The sequence below is a fragment of the Chrysochloris asiatica genome, unplaced genomic scaffold (assembly GCF_000296735.1).
Source record: "Chrysochloris asiatica unplaced genomic scaffold, ChrAsi1.0 scaffold00017, whole genome shotgun sequence".
Taxonomy (NCBI): Eukaryota; Metazoa; Chordata; class Mammalia; order Afrosoricida; family Chrysochloridae; genus Chrysochloris; species Chrysochloris asiatica.
Window position 1 is genome coordinate 2,373,752 of NW_006408535.1, and position 6,003 is coordinate 2,379,754.

General features: G+C 40.5%; 1 pseudogene; it reads right to left on the bottom strand.

Annotated features, from left to right (window-relative positions):
* Window positions 1-730: 730 nt before the first annotated feature.
* On the bottom strand, window positions 731-1,377 carry LOC102827459 (annotated as a pseudogene).
* Window positions 1,378-6,003: the final 4,626 nt, after the last annotated feature.

A 6,003-nucleotide genomic window follows, 5' to 3' on the forward strand; every position in this document is an offset into this window, starting at 1 on the left:
TTACAGTGTTGGAGGAGAATATTGAAAGTGCCATGGGCTGCCAAAAGAACCAATAGATCCATTTTGGAAGAAGTGCAGCCAGAGTGCTCCTTGGAGGCGAAGATGGCCAAACTTCGTCTCTCATACTTCAGACATATTTTCAGGAGGGACCAGTCACTGGAGAAGACTATCATGTTTGGTAAGGTGGAGGGTCAGAGAAAAAGAGGAAGACCCCCCACCCCCCCAACGAGATGCATTGGACAAGTGGCAGCATTGACGGATTCAAGAGTGGCAACAGTAGTGAGGCTGGCCCAGGATCGGTCAGAGTTTCATTCTGCTGTGCATAGGATAGCTATGAGTCAGTACCGACTCGATGGCACCTAACAACAACAACAACAACCAGGCAACTGGCGAAGGGCTATTTTTTGTTTTTTCACAAGTCTCAGCTGGAGATAAGACTCTACTCGAACCACCCTCACCATTCTTTCCTGGAATGTGATGTTTGCTTACCACATACTATACGAGCCCCTGCCAGTTCAGAAAAACTTGACTGTCTAGCTGGCAGCCACTGGAATCAGCTGCTTTTCTTGCCCCAGTTAGTAAGTTTCCCTGTTTGTAAGCCTAATTTTTTTTGAGATGTTGTGTTCTTTATTTTGACAATGTGGCCAGGTGTTGTTCCACTTTGGGGGCTGCATTACCGCTTTTCAATCTACTGAAGAGAAAGGAGATATATCCGAGTATATGTCAGGGGCTAGCTTTCACGGTCAAGCCCAGAATCATAATTAACGTAACAGCGAAACTCATTTGCTAGATTCCAGATATGTTTAGGAATGAACTTGCATATCTTCACTCCAAGAAGTTCTGCTGTGTTTCCTTCATGATGGCACCTGTTCGCAGCCGAATCTTGTCCTGAGTTACATACTGGGTGATTTCTGCCATTTTAAAAAGACATTCCTCAGAAAGATGGGGAGGATCCGCTATTTCAATATCAAACAGTGCGTGACGATTTTTTGAGGGTAAATCCAAGGAGTTATTATGATTATAGAAGATAAACACCTCTGCGTGCATGGCAAATCTTTTGTCATTATCGAATATGTACACAGATAAGTCTTCTCTGTGCAGTTCCCTCAGGTACTAGTATACAGTGGGGCCGCCCGCGCCTGCTAGTCTGCCACCTTCTCCAGCAACTGCAATCGCTTTCCTTTGCAAGTCGTAAAGCCGATTTCAGGCTGCACCCAAACTGGCTCAGTTGCCAAGTCTCTTCTATTATATAATGTTATATTCACCATCCCCACCTGGGTCAGTTTGTTGCTTCTGCTCGGCATAAAACTCCTGGAGAGCTGCTAAGGTGTGTGACAAAAGTTGGGGACTATGATCAGCATCGGAGTAACTCATCTCGCAAACAAGCTATAACCTTTACACATGCGCAGTTCCCCGGTGGTGTAAACCAACTTTTTAATCCCTGAGCTAATAATGTCTCTTGGATTCTCGGCTGATCACTTTTACAGTCCCTCGGCAACCACATAGGCAGAACTTTCCCTCTGGCTTTGAATCTAAACAGATTTTATGCATGGTTGTGTTTCAGTAGCTGAAATAACTCGCTGCCATCGAATTGATAGCGACACAGAGCGATCCTGGATAGAATTTCTGAGGGTATAAAACTTTATGATAGTACCAAGACTGATATTTCTCCCACAGAGTGGAGTGGTGATCTAACAGTGCTTATCTAACAGTGCCACCAGGGCTACTTAATTGAAATAATGTGTAACTGAAATGTTTTAAATTTAAATACATCAAACTTTGAACATTTTTCATGCTGTTTGAAATTTTATGTTATTAAGTGCCCTTAATTGGGTTCCGACTTATACAAACCCTGTATTTTCTGAGGAGCTGCTCTTGGGTTTGAACAGCCGACCTTGCAATTACTAGTCCAGTGCTTATCCTAATTCACCACATCCGTATTCTCATATCTGTATTTGTTGTTGTTAGGTGCCATCGAGTCGGTACGGACTCATAGCGACTTATGCACAGCAGAATGAAACACTGCCCGATCCTGGGCCAACCTCACTACTGTTGCCACACTTGAGTCCATCGATGCTGTCACTTGGCCAATCCTTTTCTTTGGGGGTGGTCTTCCTCTTTTTCTCTAACCCTCCACCTTATCGAACATGATATCCTTATCCAACGACTGGTCCGTCCTGACACTATGTCTGAAGTATTAGAGACGAAGTTTGGACATCTGGCTGCAATTCTTCCAAAATAGATATATTGGTTCTTTTGGCAGCCCATGGCACTTTGAATATTCTCCTTCAACACCATAACTCAAAAGCACCAATTCTTCTACAGTTGTCCTTATTCACTGTCCAGCTTTTGCATGCATATCAGGTTATTTAAAACACCATGACTTGGGACATGTGCACCATCTTTGCACTTCAACACTTTTAAAAGGTCTTGTGCAGCAGATTTGCCTAACACCGTTTGATTTCTTGACTACTTACTGCTTCCATGAGTGTTGATAGTTGATCCAAGAAGAATGAAGTCCTTGACAACGTCAATCTTTTCTCCATTGATAAGAATGTTGTTTATTGGTCCAGTGGTGAGGGTTTTTGTTTTCTTTACATTGAGGTGTAATCCATACCGAAGGCTGTGCTCTTTGATCTTCATCAGTATTTTAAGTCCTCTTCACTTTCAGCAAGCAAGGTTGTATCATCTGCATATCACATCCACTCCTGATGCCACATTTTACTACATATAACCTAGCTTCTTGGATTATTTGCTCAGCATACAGGTTGAATAAGTATGGTAAAAGACTACAACCTTGTCGCACACCTTTCTTAATTATAAAGCATTCAGTGTTCCCATGTTCTGTTTGAACAACTGCCTCTTGGTCCAGGTACAGATTCCTAATGAGCACAATTAAGTGTTCTGCAATACTCATACTTCACAATGTTGTCCATAGCTTGTCATGATCCACACAATCGAAAGCCTTTGTGTAGTCAATAAATCACAGGTAAACATCTTTATGATATTCTCTTCTTTGCATCTACAGCCTTCAGTATGGATGACATCTCAATATAAAGGCAATAAAAACCTCACATCTGGACCAATAAATATCATCATGACACATGGAGAAAAGACTGAAGTTGTCCAAGATTTTATTTTACTTGGATCCACAATCAATGCTCATGAAAGGAGCTGTCATGAAATCAAATGTGCTGCAAAAGACTTCTTTAAAGGATGTCACTTTGAAGACTAAGGTGCCCCTAATCCAAGTCCTGGATCTATAGTAGCACCATTGCGTGTGTAAGTTGGACAATGAACAAGAAATACTGGGGAAGAGTTGCTGCATTTGAATTATGGGACTGGCAAAGAATACTGAATATATCATTGTATTATACTGATTTCTTTTTAGAAACAAAGTCTGTGTACATATATATATAGAGAGAGAGAGAGAGAGAAAGAAGTTTATGTCTAGGAAATTGCTCACACAATTGTAGAGGCAGGCAAGTTCTAAATCCATGGGTCATTATATCAGGCTGGAAGCTTCTCCTCATTCTCGTTGTAGCAGAGGCTGAGGAACCCAAGATAGGCAGATCAGAAAGTGGACTTCTGACTACAGAGGCAAATGACTCTAAAGTGAGCAGGTTAGCTAGCAAGCTACTGGCTTAAGACAAAGAGCCGGAGATCAGATAACGAGCCAGATGTAGAATCCAGACTCAGCAAAAAGCAAACCTGCTTTTCCACATTGTCCATAACAGGCCACACCCATGAGGAAAATTGCTTTCAATTAATTGGCGGCTCATAACAGATCTCATCATGGAAAATATTACATCATATTAGGTCTCATCTTGGGGGATTACTATATCCTAACTACCAAACCACTGAGAATCCTGGCCCAGCCAAGCTGACATAATGCTGTAACTATCAAAACCAAGTTGACACCATACTTTAACTCTCAAAACCATAGACTGCCCGAAAAATGAACAAATCTGTCTTGGAAGAAGTGATGGTGGTGCAAATTTGTCTAATCTGCTTTGGACAAGTTATCCTTAGTAACCAGCCTCTAGAGAAGAACATCATTCTTGGTAAAGTAAAAGGTTGACGGTCAGCAAAAGAGAGGAAGTCCCTGAACGAGATGATTTGATACAGTGATTGTAACAATAGTCTCGTTTAACAACAATTGTGAAGATGGTGCAGGACTCAACCTGGTTTCATCCTATTGTCTAGCATGTTGTTATGGGTTAGAGCTGACTAGAGGATCCCTAACAACAACTAGTCATAAATTACAATGTTACAAATAAACATATAAGCATGAAAAAATTAATGATCATTGCAAAAGACAGGAAATTAATGGAAACTATCAAAATATTGCCATCAAAAATATTTCTGTTATTTCTATATAATGTTTCATGATATTCTGAGTCGTATACATGGAAAAGAGGATAAACTTTAAAGTCCTAATAAGAATATATATTTTTAACAAATGCACTGCATCGTTAGGTTGGTTTGAATCACAAGGTCAGAGGTTCAAACTCACCAGCTGCCCCTCAGAAACCCTATATAGGGTCTCTATGAGTTGGAACTGATTCAACAGCACTTAACAACGACAACAACTATTACTACTACTAGCAATGGTAATGTCTAGTGAGTACTTCTAGGAATCAAGTCAAGATATATCAACCAATCCTTTACAGAATAATAAGGATCCAAATATTATTATTATAATAATAATGACAAAATGATAGATAACCTGATACTTTTAGAATGAGATTCAAGGCCAGATTAGCCCAACTCAAAACCTATGATCTCACTTTACTCTTGGGTTCTAATATTGTATGAACAGATTCCTAAATTACTGGCATTCTAAAACATAAATAAGAAATCAACCATAAAAATAAGAAAAGAGAGGGTGGCAGAAAATTAATGAAGATAGGTGAAGACACAGGGAGTTATGCAGGGGAAAAATGGGATAAGTAAATAGCACAACCTTGGAACAGTAGTGATTTGTGCCTAGACACATGGATTGAAAGGAGTCCTGACATGGCACTGTGGGTTAATGCACCACAATGCAAAGCCGTTTAAACTGCCAAGTTGGAGGCTCAAGCTCACCAGCTGCTCATCGGAAACCCTATACAGGGTCACTATGTGTCAGAATTAACTCAATGGCAGTTAACAACAACAACAACATAGATTGAGGCTGAATGGATGAGGGAGGAAGAATGTGATATATATGTTTTTATAATCCATAAATATGTAAGAGTTTGAAAGAGGATATTTGTACATGAGTATCTACCTTCCCTGCAAACACAGCTATAAATGTGGTGGAGCATACAGTGGACAAAATGATGAAAATATCCTAGATATTATCCAGTATCCTAAAGCAATGAGTTTATGGGCCTGAGGGGGCTCAGGAGTATAGTTTGAGGGGACACCATGGTCAATTGCCATAGCATAGTTCATAAAGACAATGTTCTACATCCTGCTTGGATGCATAGTGTCAAGGATTTTGAAAGCCTATGAATGGGTCTCTAAGGTGCAGTCTCTCCAGGCATGGAAGAAGAGTGATAAGAATTTAAGAGGCTTTGAATCAATTAGTCCAGTAAACTATGGAGCATGTGAACACCAGTCTCCATGACTCTGAGAACAGGAGAACTAGATGGTGTCCAGGTACCACCACCAACTATCACATTAGAGGGTCCAGATAGAGTAGGAGAAAATGTGGAACAAAATTCAAAAGTGTTTAATTTGAAAAAACAAGATCAAGTTTATTGGTCATAGACTGGAGAAACCTAAGACTATGCAACGCGATCTCCTTTCAAGTCTGGAATGAAATTCACCCTTGTTGTCTAATTTTCATCCAAGCAGGGGACAGTTTTATAGACGGAGGTGGGGTGGGGGACCAACAGCACTGGTGGGGAATGATCACCATGGAAGGCTCAATCATTCAAAATCAAAGGTGCAACATTTTCCTAGGTATAAAATTTAAAAGGAACAGGAAGGTTGGTGGAGTGCAAATGGGAACCA